The 15079-nt window shown below is 35.0% G+C and overlaps 1 protein-coding gene across 3 annotated transcripts in view; it reads left to right on the forward strand.

Annotated features, from left to right (window-relative positions):
- Positions 1–15079, forward strand: part of KCNT2 (potassium sodium-activated channel subfamily T member 2) — a 297725-nt gene that overhangs the window by 60808 nt on the left and 221838 nt on the right. The gene's annotated exons all lie outside the window — the stretch shown is intronic.

Below are 15079 nucleotides of genomic sequence, written 5' to 3' on the forward strand. Positions count from 1 at the left end.
GGGATCCTGATTCTTTGTGGGGGATTTCAGTGGGGGATTTCTGTGGAACTCTTTGTGGGGGATTTCTTTGACAAGTTTCTGGCCAGTCAAAATACAAAGTCCGTATCACCAAAAATTGGCAGATAGCACCAGGGTGAACAGCAGCTTCGGTGCTGGCTTACTTCTCTGGGTTCTTATTTTCTTTTCTGGCTTCTGAGAATTTTCCTTACTTTTCTGCTAATCCCTGCATACTAAAAAGTGTGTGCGTGCGTGTGTGTGTAAAATAATTTATTCAGCTTTTTTAGATGTTTCCTTTGGGGACGGTTTCATGGGGCATCTGGTCTACCATATTGTCAGAAGCAGAATCCTGAATTACTTTGAAAACTTTGTGGTAAAGCGATTTCCTCTTATCTGTATCTTGCCAGTTTAACCATAATCAGTTGCTTGTTTTTTGATCTGGTAGAGTTACTATGAAATTCATAGACAATCTAATAAAAAGCAGTTGTCGGTGTCTGTGATTGGGTTCTCCATAAGCAGACCCTGATACCGAGTTTGGGTTGTGGGCTGTCCTGGGAAGGGCTGGGCCTCACATAAGCTGGCCCTTTGCAGCCGAGGCCGACCCAGAAGCGGCCAGGAAACAGGTGGCAGCTGGAGATCATCCAGCCATTGCTGAAGGAAGGGGAATCTGGGAGCTGCATTTCCCTGTCCATCACATCAAGTGAGAGGGTACCTAACACATGGTACAGCCTTGGGAAATAATTTTTACTGACTAAATTAGTTGAAACTGAAATTGTTAGACTTTTCTTTGTGTAAATAAATTTTATCCAATCAGTTCCTAAAATGTCTCTTTAGTTATGGTAATATATTTTATGATCTGTTTGAATATATTTTGTATCAGAACAAAACACATAATAACTTAAAAAATGAAAAGTTAATTTGATTGATATGAGTCAGGGTTAAGTGTGTGGGCTCCAGAATTAGGCTGCCTGGGAGTAAGTACTGCTTTCACCAGTTAGGATTTGTGTGATTTTGGACAAATGCCTCTGTCTCCTAATCTCTAAAATGGAGCTATTAATGGTACCAATTAAAGGTTTGTCTTGAGGATTAAACAAGGCAATGCATCTATATACTCAGCATAGTACCCAGGGATTTTCCATAAATAGTCTTTCTTGATAATGCTGTTGTCTCTGTTTATTAGTATATTTATTAGTTTCTATTCAAGTTCCTTTAACTTACACGGGCTACTTTCTTCCTACTTTCATATCTTGCTTTTATCTGATATGCTGACTGTGTTCTAGCTATTTTAATTCCTGTTAATTCCCTAAAAGTGTACTATAGTTTTTCTTAAATATTTTTCCCTTTGCACTTGGCATTTCTTAAATCAGAAGAGATCTTCCATGTTTATTCTCCTCTCGTCCAAGCTTGCCAATCCTATTTTATCTGGTTCCCTACCAATTCCTGCTAGTGTTAAAGATTTGATTCACTTACTTATTAGTAGAGCATGAAAATTTCTTCTCATATAGATCCTTGGAGTCCTTCTACCCTGTTTTTCTATAAATATAAAATATTTACTACTTTTATCCCCAAAGGCTCAGAATTATCTTAGTTATAATTCTTAGTTTATGGCACTCTACTCATTGTCCTATTATGGATAGACCTTCAAATATTTCATTCGTTCATTCATGAAGATTCCTTAATTAATTTATTGATAATCTATATACACCTGTGAACACTCAAAGAACTAATACTTTATAAACAACTTACATCTAACTCTGGATTTCTGCACTCTTTTCCCTGGCCTTGATTTGGGCTTTTTATTCTCTTGCTTTTAAAAAATATAGTTTAGGCCCAGCATGGTGGCTCACGCCTGTAATCCTAGCACTCTGGGAGGCCGAGGTGGGCGGATCGCTGGAGCTCAGGAGTTCGAGACCAGCCTGAGCAAGAGCGAGACCCCATCTCTACTAAAAATAGAAAGATTATCTGGCCAACTAAAAAAATATATATAGAGAGAAAAAATTAGCCGGGCATGGTGGTGCATGCCTGTAGTCCCAGCTACTTGGGAGGCTAAGGCAGGAGGATTGCTCGAGCCCAGGAGTTTGAGGTTGCTGTGAGCTAGGCTGACGCCACGGCACTCTAGCCCGGGCAACAGAGTGAGACTCTGTCTCAAAATAAATAAATAAATTATATATATATATATATATATATATATATATATAGTTTAACAGAGTATGGTACCCCCAAATACATTGATTTTAGATATTTTTGACCTTTATAAAAGTGAATATTATGCTACATGTAGTCTTCGATTTGCATCTTTCATTCAACATTATTTTACTAAGATCCGTTTATATTGTTGCATAGAGCCATAGTTCATTAATTTTTACTGTAACTTTCCATTGTATGAATATGCCACAATTTATCCCTTTCCCTATCAGTGGATATTTAAGTTCTTTCTGTTTTTTGTTTGTTTGTTTGCTCTCATGAACATTTCTTGAACATTCTTGTACATGCATCTGAGGGCATGTGTTTAAGTTTCTCTAAGGCATTTATCTAGAATGGAATGGTTGGGTGATAAATATGTAAATATTTAATTATACTAGATAATGCCAAATTGTTTACAAAATGATTGCATCAACTTACACTCTACTAACAATTAACAAGAAATCCTTTGATTCACCCTGCAACATTTGGCATTGTTATACTTTTTGATTTTTCCATTCAAATGGATACATCACTATAGTCTTATTTACATTTCCCTGAGTACTAATGAAGTTAACCATTTCTTCCTAAATTCATTAGCCAATATAATTCCTTTTCTGTGAAATGCCAGTTCATGTCTTTTGGTTGCACCTTTGTTCTTTTCTTATGATTTGTTAAGTATTCTTTATATAATCTCAATTTTTAACCTTTATCACTTTTTTATTCAAATGTTTTCTCTTAGCTATGCACTTGTCTTTTCACACTTTTTAAGATTTCAAGTAATTATTGTCTGTGATAAATTTGAGATTTTCAAATTTTCTGAGCCTCCCATTGAAGTTATTTATTGGTTTAGATACTTATCTTTCCAGGCAAAGATTTTATACATATTTTATGTTTTTGTTTTATATTTGAAGTACCCTTTCCTTATTTAAAGGTCAAAAAATATGAAACATTTTTAAATAAGAATTTAAAATGTTTCTTAATTTAGAGGTGATTTAACATAATTATGTAATGTGAGAGACCCAATTTCTATTTTTTTTTGCTAATTAGATAACCATTTTAAAAATCCATTTATTGAATAGTCCTTATTTTTCTTATTGATCTATTTCTTTGCTACCTATTAGACAAAACTCTACATGCTAATGTCTACTCCTTTACAGTTGTAAAATATCACAGAAAATAGAAAGTCAAGTCCAGCACTGCACTGGAAGAGCATCTAGTAATTGCGTTTACCTATTGTCAAGTTTTGGGTAATTTTTCTGCAGAACTGAGTTTTTCTCTAGTATAATGTTTTCACATTTTTACTATATCATTGTCTACTTTCTCAAACAGTTTGGAGAAAATATATTGAGATGGTTCCATGGAAGAGGGTTATTTATTGAAATGATGAGAATATAACTAGAATTTTACATTACTGCTGTATTCTTTGACATATATGTTTTAAAAATCTTAACGTTCAGATTTCACATTATTTAGTGTGAATGTAGAAAATATATTTATTATTTACTTATTTTTTATTAGTATTATAAAATAAAGATTTTTTCTTTATTATTATTTATGATTGCAAACAAAGCCTAAAGATCCATTAGTTGGGGAGTGGTGAATAATGGGGAGTATTAATATAGAAGAATACCATATAATGATTAAAAATGATGATACGGATTTCACTTTCTAATTTTAGTAAAAATAATTAGGTTATGGAGTGGCAGGTAGAAGATGACTGCCTCTATACTGTTGTTTAAGTAATTGAAATGTCACCAGAAAACCTGTTAAGTCAGCAAAACTATGTTTATTCAAACCCCCTACATGTAGGAAGCTTTAGTAATGTTTCAGGAGAAAGATGCTAGAAGTGAGCTATTTACCAGGGTTTGGGATCAGTGCTCCAGTGGTGAAAGGGGAATCTTTCAAGGTGGAACACTGAGTTGGAATGGTCAAAGTTCTTGACAAATCTTTTAGAATTAGCGGACACAGCAAAGTAAGGGCTTTGAAGCAAGTTGTAATCAGTAAGCTGTTGTTTGATAAATGATCTGTTTACCCAGGTGACAAGACTATTTATTGTCTACAATAAATTGATCTGCAGGAATTTTCTGAAGTAAATAGTGAAATTCTTTATTGTCTTATACCCTTATTTTCCTGAGTAAATGTTTCTTGTGGGAATCAACCACATCAAATTGAAATAGGTGATCCACAGTTTTTGTTTTTCCAATTATCAATGTTTATTCTAGTAATATTTTTTATTAGCAGCACACCAGAAAAAGTATGTTGTATGTTTTATATATATTGTATCTTCCTTAATTTCCGTAACAACCCTGTTAAATAGAAAGTAATGTCAGCATTTTACAGGGAATAATGGTTAGCAGACCTTGTAATCCAATGCGTATCATCTGATTCTAGAGTCCATTATTTTATCTCTCTTAGTTTTTTTCTCTTTTTGGCTGAAGTGCAGTGGCTTTATTACAGCTCGCTGCAATGTTAAACTCCTGGACTCAAGCAATCCTCCTGCCTCAGTCTCCTCAGTAGCTAGGACAATAGGCACGTGCTCCATGCCTGGCTAATTTTTCTATTTTTTGTAGAGACAGGGTCTCACTCTTGCTCAGGCTGGTCTCAAATTCCTGGCTTCAAGAGATCCTCTTGCCTCAGCCTCCAAGAGTGGTAGGATTACAGGCGTGAGGCCACAGTGCCAAGTCTTCCCTTAGTTCTTGTACTGTACTACAAAATAAACAAGTAAGCATACAAAAAATAATTTTCCTAGAAAACTCAGTAGTATTATAATTTTTTATTGAGTAAAATTATATTCATGGCTATTTTCCTTCCTCCAGGTTGTGTCACCTTGTCTTTAAATGTATTCCACGCAACATGACTTACCTATTACGAGACATATATGTTACTTTTACTTAAGTAAGAGTACTAAGTGCTAAGTACTAAGAGAAATCCTAAAGAAATATATGTGTCCCAGCGAGCTGTGCCCAGTCCTGAATTATGGCTTCTCCCTCTGAAGTACAAAATGGAAGAGACTGAAAGACTGATTTAAAATTTTGTTACCGGTAGAAAGTCTTAAGTAAAAATAAGAGGTGCTTCCTTTACAGCATATTAGTGTCTTCGTGTTATTTCCAGTTTCATACTAACAACTAGCATCTGCTGAACATGGCATGACTTTCTGAGACCCGTTGGTTCCCCCCTGTAAACATACACATTTCTCCCCAAACTGGGCTTTGCTATTTAACCAAGCCATTCCTAATAATCCTGGACTATCAGAGCATCATTATATTTTCCTCCGAGGTTCTAAAATGACTAGTGAGTCATTTTTAACTCAGATTTCCAATCTGCGTTAGAGATAACATGGTATCTTCTATCCTCTTCTATTCTTTTAAGTAGATACAGAGAAAAAGAATAGGGAGTTTACATGTAGTTGTCAAGAGTTTTGACTGGGAGGCTATTAGGTTTATGGTGGGGTTGTAGCTGTCTATAGTCATATTATATAAGCTTGTAAGTTTTTTGTGGCTAAAAGTTTTATATTTCTATAATATATGCAAACATACATACATGTGAATATGTACTTGGCATATGTGCGTATGTATTTACGTATTTTACCTTTGTGGACTTCTGTATGTATATTTATAATGGGAAGAAGTGGAGGTGGGGTTGGAAGAAAAAAGTGGAAATAATCTTGAAGCATCTTATCTCTTTCTTTTTTGGGGTGGTAGTGGCAAGGATATGTAATCCTTACCAAACATAGTTTATTCCAAGCCTAAATGCTGTGTATTTTTCCTGCCCTTTGTTACATACTTAATAGAATAAAAATGAACAAATGTTTTATTCTTTGGAATTTTCCCTTTCCTTTCTTTTCTTTTCTCTTTTTAATGGCTTGGTCCAGGCCTGCCACCCTCATACAGTTGAGCAAGGGACATGAGGAGGCAGAATCTCTTTGCAAGGATGACAAAATGTACCTTTCTTTATACTTATCCTAGATTTCTTTATCGTTTGCTTTCTTATACTTAGATTTAAGTCAAATTGGGGTTGCTTAAATTTAACTATTTAAAATAAAATGGGGAAGGACAGAGAGTAGTCCCAACAAATGAACCTTACACATGAGGATGTGAGTTTTCTAACTAAGGAGATACTTGAATAAAAAGTACTCTCGGGTGGATATGTAGTGTCTTGAACCATGGAAACGTCAAGGTTGCGTGTTTCCAGTTACCTGCAAGTTGTGATTACCAAGGGCTAACAGGAGAGTAAATGCAGTTATTGAGGAGCTCTTTGAGTTATTTATAATGAAAAGAAATTAATGAGTGATTTGCACCTGATAATCACTCCTCATTACGATTACATCATACAGTATTATGTATATATAAAGTACATAAACAATGCACATATACATGTGTGCATATATATGCCTGCGTGTGTATAGCTGAGTTCCCTTTCCGAAAATAGCATTATTCTAAATTTTATTTTTAAAATGCAGAGAATGCTACCGAATGCCATCAGAATTAATTTTTGCTTCCTTGTAAGGTGTTACTGACTAAAGGAGTTGGAGTATGGTAAGCATGAGTGAGTATGTAAAGAATTAGATGGTAAAAAGAAGTTGAGAAATGCCTTAGAAGGAACTTCAAAGCATTTGAAGCTTTGTGTGCACATAACAAAGGTTGGTGGCCACATAGAAGCACTTGAGCATGAACTGGTAGAACTACTTTTTTAAAATTAAAAATGGATGGTAGGCGTATTTATTAATTTATTTTTTACAAGCCTACATTTGAATGATTGCTCTGTTAAATAATTTGGTTACCAGAAACTAGGAATGAATATTTAGAAATGCATAGGAATCTGGGTTAGAGTCAATAATCATAGAGCAGAACTTAGCAAACACTTTCCGGTATCCCCGTGTGGATATGTTGCTTGTAAAATTTTTTTGTAATATTTTATAAATGATTTATAACTTGCCTAATAAATATAAAGCACCAACTTGATGAGGAGGCAAGATGAAAGAAGAGGATTGGAAAGACCAATGTCTCTAATCTGTGCTAGTTCTAGCTGCGTGAACTTGGGCAAGTCACCAAAATTAATTGAATCAAAGTTTCTTTTTCTATTAAATAAAGTTGATGTCTTTCTTACAAGTCATAGCATCATTGTAAAAAATCAAATAAATTAATATGTACTTTCTTCCTAAATATTTATTAAAATCATAAGAATATAAAAGTACAAATAAATTTTAAAAATCTAAATTAATAAAATTAAAAGAAAATGAGCTTTTTAAAAAAATCTGTGAGGAATTATCATTAATTACAAAGTAGATCAAGTTGGAATAGGAAGGAGTTTTCAAGGATTCAGCTCACCACAAACCTAAATTTTGCATCCTCAGATAGTTATGACATAAGGAAGAAAAGGAAGATACTTTTATCTTTCCCACCTTCCTATTGACTCAGAATTTTTAGGGCTTGTGCCAGAGAAAGAACTGGGGGACCACGCTATGCCTTTATTCTGGTATTCAAGCAGTAATCTTTAATATCTAGTAGGTCTCAAGTAATATGCGAGTTGCTGAATATACGTGTGAACAAAATTCAATGTGGTCCCCATTCTCTTGACGTTTACATTCTAATGGACTTACTTGATATGACTGAGAACTGTTGTTGTCACCGTCATAGAAAATGACAATATTAGCTTCCAAGGGCTGCCATAGCGAAGTACCACAAACTTGGTGCCTGAAAACAATAGAAGTTTATTGACTCACAATGATGAAGGGTAGAAATTTGAACTCAAGGTGTAGCCAGGGCCAGGCTCCCTATTAGGCTAGGGAAGGATCCTCCCTTGCCTTTTCTAGGTTCTGGCAGTCTCAGGTATTCCTTGAATTTTGGAAGTGTAACTCCAATTTCTGCGTTTGTCTTCACATGGCCATCTTCCCTCTGCATCCGTGTTTGTGTCTGAGTTTCTCTCTGCTTATAAAGACACCAGTCATATTGGATGAAGGGCTCAACCTACTACACAGTATGACCTCATCTTAATTTAACTAATTATATCTGCAAGTACCCCATCCCCAAATAAAGTCACATTCTGAGGTCCTGGGAGATAGGGCTTATATTTTGGAGGGACATAATTCAACCCATAACAATGACTTTAGAGAAAATAGGGGTAAACTTAGGGTAATGTAGTACATTTGGAAAGGTGTACTTTCCACCATGGGTCTCTAGACCGCTCTATGCACGGGCTCAGTTAACTGGCTAGTTCAAAGAATTTGCCACAGAGCTTTTGAAATAACCACTACCATGAGAATTATTTGACAGCTTTTGCAGCACCTATCACCATAATTGTGATAAGGTTCATCTGTGCCGCCTTAAACCCAAGATGGCTGCCACGGACAAACGTGTGCTGAGGCCCAGGTCACTTGCTGTTGCCAATAATTGGTGTGGGTGTCTGGCAATAAGGCAGTCTTTTAGGTATAATACCACCATCCTATCTCCATTATTTTAAAAGGCAGAGGACCTTTCGCCAGGTAGCATAAGGATGAGTCGCTGGAGGGAACGTTTTTTGTATGGGGTGGTCGGGGGCGGGGGCAGGCCATCTGTCAATCCGATGCTTTGTTTTTGTTATCCCTAGAGAGGAGAAGTGGGCATGTGTGTTGCAGGCAAAAAGTGTGGTTTCTGTTGCAGTCTTAGACTCAAACAGGATTCGCACTTTTCAGCCTGTTCCCTTAAGAATCCTCTGATTCATCACCTGGGAATCCACCGTGGTTCTCTAGACCCCTCTCTGCGTGGGCACAGGTAACTGGCTTGTTCCAAGAAGTATGCCACAGAGCTTCTGAATTAACTAGTACATTGAGAATTATTTGCCAGGTTTTCAGCACGTTTTACCATAATTGTGATAACGATTGTATGTGCCTCCTTAAACCCAAGATGGCTGCCACGGACATAACTATGCTGAGGCACAGCTGACTTGATGTTGCCTATTTTTGTTAGTGGAGACTGACAAGTAGCCATTCTTCTAAGTATCATTCCACCATCCTTTCTCCATTATTTAAAAATGCAGGGAAATTTTTATTCTTGCTAAAGTGGTAAGAATAGTCAGAGCATTAAATATGGAATAAGGGCCGGGCGCAGTGGCTCACCCCTGTAATCCTAACACTCTAGGAGGCCGAGATGGGAGGATCGCTCGAGGTCAGGAGTTTGAGACCAGCCTGAGCAAGAGCGAGACCCTGTCTCTACTAAAAATAGAAAGAAATGATCTGGACAGCTAAAAATATATATAGAAAAAAATTAGCCAGGCATGGTGGTGCATGCCTGTAGTCCCAGCTACTCGGGAGGCTGAGGCAGAAGGATCGCTTGAGCCCAGGAGTGTGAGGTTGTTGTGAGGTAGACTGATGCCACGGCACTCTAGCCCGGGCAACAGAGCGAGACTCTGTCTCAAAATAAATAAATAAATAAATAAATAAATATGGAATTAGGAAAATGCCACAATGTAGAAGCACATAAATGAATCCAGGTGAAATATTTTTGAAAATGAAAGCTGTACTGGGAGATATGTATATTAACTTGCCATCCAGATGTAGATTTTCCAAAGGAAAACCACCAAAAAAATAAATAGAGAATAGGACTTATATGCATTTATTGAAGCTCCCTACTGAAAGCAGAAAGTCCAGGGAGATAATGCCTTGCTTGAGACGAGTACAGTAATAAAAATCTTGTGTATGGACTCCATATTGCAGGATCAGAGAAAGGGAAGAGGGAAATAGCACTGAGTGACACCAAGCAGTCACAGAGAAAGAATCTTCCTCTGATAGTGATCTGTATCTACCGTAAGATTCAAAAGAGAATACCATCAAAATTCTGGCATTCTGATCAGATTTCAAAGGTATCAGCCCTCAAAAAAAAAAAAAAAAGCAAAATAGTGTTTCTGAAAGAATGGTTCATTGACAACCTGGATCAGCCTTATTTTTTTGTGTTGTTAAAATGTGAAGCCTGCTTTAAAGTTATTGAAGAAGAATTTTACAAGTAAAGCAGGGAAATTGCATTTTAAAAAGATCCTGGGTGAATTTCACACTGAATTCAAATACCAGAACAGCAGAATGAGAGGAAAATGAAAAAAAAAAAAAAAAAAAAAAACAAGTACTAAATTAAAGTCAACATTAAGGCAGTTGATACTGTTAGGGAAAATTGATGATAGTTATACAAAAAATATTTACCGTATTTAAAATTGTTCCAACATATTGAAAAATCTGGAGAATTTTTCAACTGATATCTAAAGGTCTTAGAATAATATTCAGTAATGAATGTGAAGACAAATCACCATATATGAGAGGCCAATTGGTAGCCACTTACAATACAAAAAACAGAAAGCTAAACATCAGAGCAAAACATTTTTAAAATGGTAAGCAAAATTATAAAATACCCAGAAATAAATGTCACAAAGAGTATATAAGATCTGCCTAAATATTAATAAAACAACAAAATGTTGATCAACACAAAAACATAACAAAATAACATTGTTATTAGTATCTTCTTTAGATAGTACATTACTCTTAGTTATAGCTATAGAAGAAAAACCTAAAAAATTTAGGAAAATGAATCAAGCAGTGAATTACCTGAATAGTTTAACATTATCGAAACAACTTCTTCCAGGATAGACAAAAACAAGTAATTGCATAATAGAAAAAAACATTAAAAGAATTTATCAAATTGATAAGTCAAAAGAAAAGCAACAATGTGCCATGAACTTGATAGATTCAAGAGAGTTTCTTTATAACAACAAATATCTATCCATTTCTGATATAATTTTTAGTAAAATTTAAATGTTTCTTGTAACTCCAGAGTCAACAACATGCAGTTGTTTGTTGGTATCCAGAGGGGATTGGTCCTGGGACTCCTTGCAGATGCCAAAATCCACAGACGCTCAAGTCCTTTATGTAAAATGGCATAAGATTTGCATATAACTATACATCCTCCCGTACACTGTAAATCATCTCTGGATTATTTATAAATCTAATACAATGTAAATGCTACATAAATAGCTGTTATACTGTATTGTTTAGAGATTAATGACAAGAAAAAAATGTCTGTACGTGTTCAGTACAGACACCTTTCTTCCCCTAAATATTTTCTCTCCCCAGTTGGTTGAATCCATGAAGGAGGAACCCACAGATACCAAGGGCCAAATGTAATTACTGCTAAAGCACTAGAAATATGCCATAGGAACCTAACTCTTGTTTATATCAATTAGCTGATGGTAAAATTTATTCTGTTGTTCATGATTTCTCTTAAAAGTCACAATTTCCAAGAACCTATAGATGATGTTAAGTGAGATCTTACTGTAGAAATATTGGAGAATATTTCTGCCTAGAAACCCAAGTAATGAATGTGAAAAAAAAAATCACTGTGTATAAGGGAGGCCCGTTGCTAGCCATTTACAATATCCAAAACAGAAAGCTAAAGATCAGAACAAAACATTTTAAAAATAGCAACTAAAATCATAAAATACCCAGAAATAAATGTCACAAAGAATATATAAGATCTACCCAAATAAAACAATAAAATGTTGTTGGTTGACATAAAAATAACATTATTAAACAATGAAAACATATTTCAGTAGAAGATACAACATAGTAATAATTGCAATTCCAATTTCGTTTTTAGTATTAGTTCATTAAATATGAAATGTCCGATTTCTAGTCAAAAGTGTAGTTTGTAGTCCTACCAACAGTGTATGAGTGTTACTATCTCTCCGCATCCACACCAGCATTTGTTGTTTTGGGACTTTTTAATAACCAAATATTTGTTTATGCCAGCAGCGAAGAAGGCCAGAGATGGAGTGGTGATGGAAGCGCAAAAGGCGTTTTCCACAGCTTGTTGAAAATTGAATATTTTCATTGCAAGAGGTGGTCCAAAGCCTGGAAGTAGTAGCCAGGTTGGTGCAAGGTCAGGTGAATACAGTGGATGACAGAGTTTCTAACTCCAGCCTCTGTAGTTTGAGCAGTGTTGTTTGTGTGACATGTGGTCGAGTGTTGTCTTGTAAGGGGATTGGCCTGTCTCTATTGACCAATCTCAGCTGCTTAATCACAAGCATCCTCATCATTTTGTCCATTTAGTTGCTGCAGATATCCACTGTAATTGATCGACCAGGTTTCCTGATACTGTAGTGGATAGTATCAGCACTGGACCACCAAACACACACCATTAGCATTTTTTGATGAATATCCGGTTTTGGACTGTGTTTTGGCACTTCATCTTTCTCCAGCCATTGTGCCGAATGCTTGTGATTGTCTTTGTGATTGTCAAAAATAATCCATTTTTCATTACACATTAACAGTATGATATAGAAATGGTTTGCCTTTATGTCGTGACAGCAAAGAAAGGCAAGCTTTGAGACAATTTCTCTTGTGACACTGGTGCAATTCATGCAGAACCCATCTATTCAGTTTCTTTATCTTGCCGATTTGTTTAAAATGGTCCAAAATTGTTGGAATAGTACCATCAAACCTTGCTGCTGTTCACGCGTAGGTTGAGATGGATTCGCTTCCACTACAGCTTTCAGCTCATCATTTTCCACCTTCGTCTCAGGGCACCCATGTGGCTCATTTTCAAGATTAAAATCACCAGTCATTATTGCATTAGGATAAATGTGACAATAGGATCCTAAATTTTATCTTTGGTATAAGTATGTGATAAAAGTGACATTTTAAAAAGTGATGAGGGCAGAATTGCCTTAGTGTCTTATTCAAAACTCTGGTTCAAGAGAAGGTCCAGAAAGAGTACACTAACATAGTCTACAGCTGTAAGTAAATTCAGATAAAATTAGATCAAGGCAAGGAGTTCAGAAGAGAGGATGTCAGGAAAGAGGAAAGGAAGGAGAGAAGGAAGGAAGGAAAGAATGGAGGGAGGGAGAGAAGAAAAGCACAGTTAAATCTAAAAATGGAAAGAAATACTGAGAGAATATTTGAAATCAGTTAAAATCGTGAAAAACATTGGGAAAGATAAACACTGAACTCTACTAAATCCCTGAGTACTAGAGAACTGTATGTGTATGGTTCTGGGAAAGGTCCTGAAAGCGTATGTTATCACTACCATGACTTGATCTGGAAAGAGTTGTCATTAGACCAAATAAAGGAAAGCTCTACTCTATATTATAACCAATAAGCCTAATGGACATTTTTCTGAATCTAGAAGAAATCAAGGATCACAAATTGCTCTTGCTTGCTTTTTTTTTTCTTTTTCTTTAAAAAGCATTTGTATAGATTCATGCTTTAATATCATCCATATTTCTCAAGGATAATATTGACTCATTACTAGATTTGTTAAGACTTTCAATACACATAATTTTATAATTAGATGGGGATTCAGAATTTATTTAATGAGAGACCTCATATCTTGGGAAATTGTCTTTACTCTCGGGGAAAAAAAAAAAAAACCAGCGACTTGCGAGCTGTTAATCCAGTCTTTGGCACATTTATATGTATTGGAGAGTTCTCCACTTCACAATGATGGTCATATCAGAGTTGGGTAATTCTCATTAATAATTTGCTTATTTCTCTATTTTTAGTTCTATTCAATAGAGCATCACATTATGCATCACCCCATTTTAGCAATGTTGACTACTTTAATATTTAATCATTGTATGCATGACTCCTGACTCTTCATATTTATTAAATATTTCCAGTTTCTTCTACATTTCCCCATGTGATATGTTTTCCAGATCCCTCATTATTTTGGGTAAGGGTTTAGATGATCTCATTTAAGTTAAAAAATACTCTTCTGTTATATATCCAGTACTGGACTCCAGACATTTTCTGAAGAATGGATTCGTATTCTTATAAATTTGATAATTCTAGGAAGCAAATCTGCATGGCTTTTGCTGAATTACTTGTGTAATAGCCATATGTCCTCTCAAATTTGTTTTTGTATCCATAACAAATTTTAACTGATTTAGCTTGATATTAGTATTACAGTTACTTTATTTAAAATGAATTGACTTTTCATTTGATAAACAAGGGAAACAGATCCAGTGGTGGATTTCCAAGACAGTAGTGGAGTTTTGTGTCTGTGTGTGCACATGGTCTTTTGTAGCGTGTGTGAGTATGTGGGTTTGTAGGGATGTGAACATATATACAGACATGCATATGGAAGTGTTCTCCTGGAAGACATCACTGCAATTTTTATGGCTTCTTTCCAGAGACATTATGAAGTGAAAATCTTGCTTTCTAGTTTTTCTTTTTACCATTTTACATATAAGTTGAAGAAAAAATGAGAAAATGATAAAAGAGGAATTAAAAATTGTGGATAGAGATATTTTCTTCATGGAGAGGAGACAAAAATTAGAGAACATTTAAGTCTGTTGGAAGGTATAACAAATAAAACTTGGTTTGCAATTGATTAAAATAAGACATTTTGCTTTTGTGGCACAAGACTGCTTTTAAACTATTCATGGGTCTTCTTGAATATACAGGATAGTAGATTATAAAATACTGTAGTAGTGAAATATTTCTCTAATACGTGAACATCTTCATATGTCAGTTATTATTTCCTCCCAGTTTTCTCTCAGGTATGTATTCTTGCAAAAAAAAACAAGAACAAAAACAAAAAACCCAGAAACACCAAAACTGTATCTGGTTTGTACAGATTACGTATACAAAATGTGATATTAGGAAATATGAAATTAAATCTTTGTCGTTTGTGTAAACATTAGAATATTAATACTTTCTTGGTTTTTGAAATCTTAATCCTTTGAAATCCTTTCTTAGCTGTTTTTGAAATCCTAACTGAAATATATCTGTGAATAATTAAGAAAATTGATTATTAATGTCAGAATTTTTCATTTCACTCACTATTTTGAAAATATTAATTATGCCCTATTATATGAGAGACAGTTTCCTAGAATTTAGACAAAAAGCAAATGCATTTATTAAAATAGTAATATTTTTAAA

Source organism: Eulemur rufifrons, chromosome 27 (assembly GCF_041146395.1).
Source record: "Eulemur rufifrons isolate Redbay chromosome 27, OSU_ERuf_1, whole genome shotgun sequence".
In the NCBI taxonomy this organism is placed as follows: Eukaryota; Metazoa; Chordata; class Mammalia; order Primates; family Lemuridae; genus Eulemur; species Eulemur rufifrons.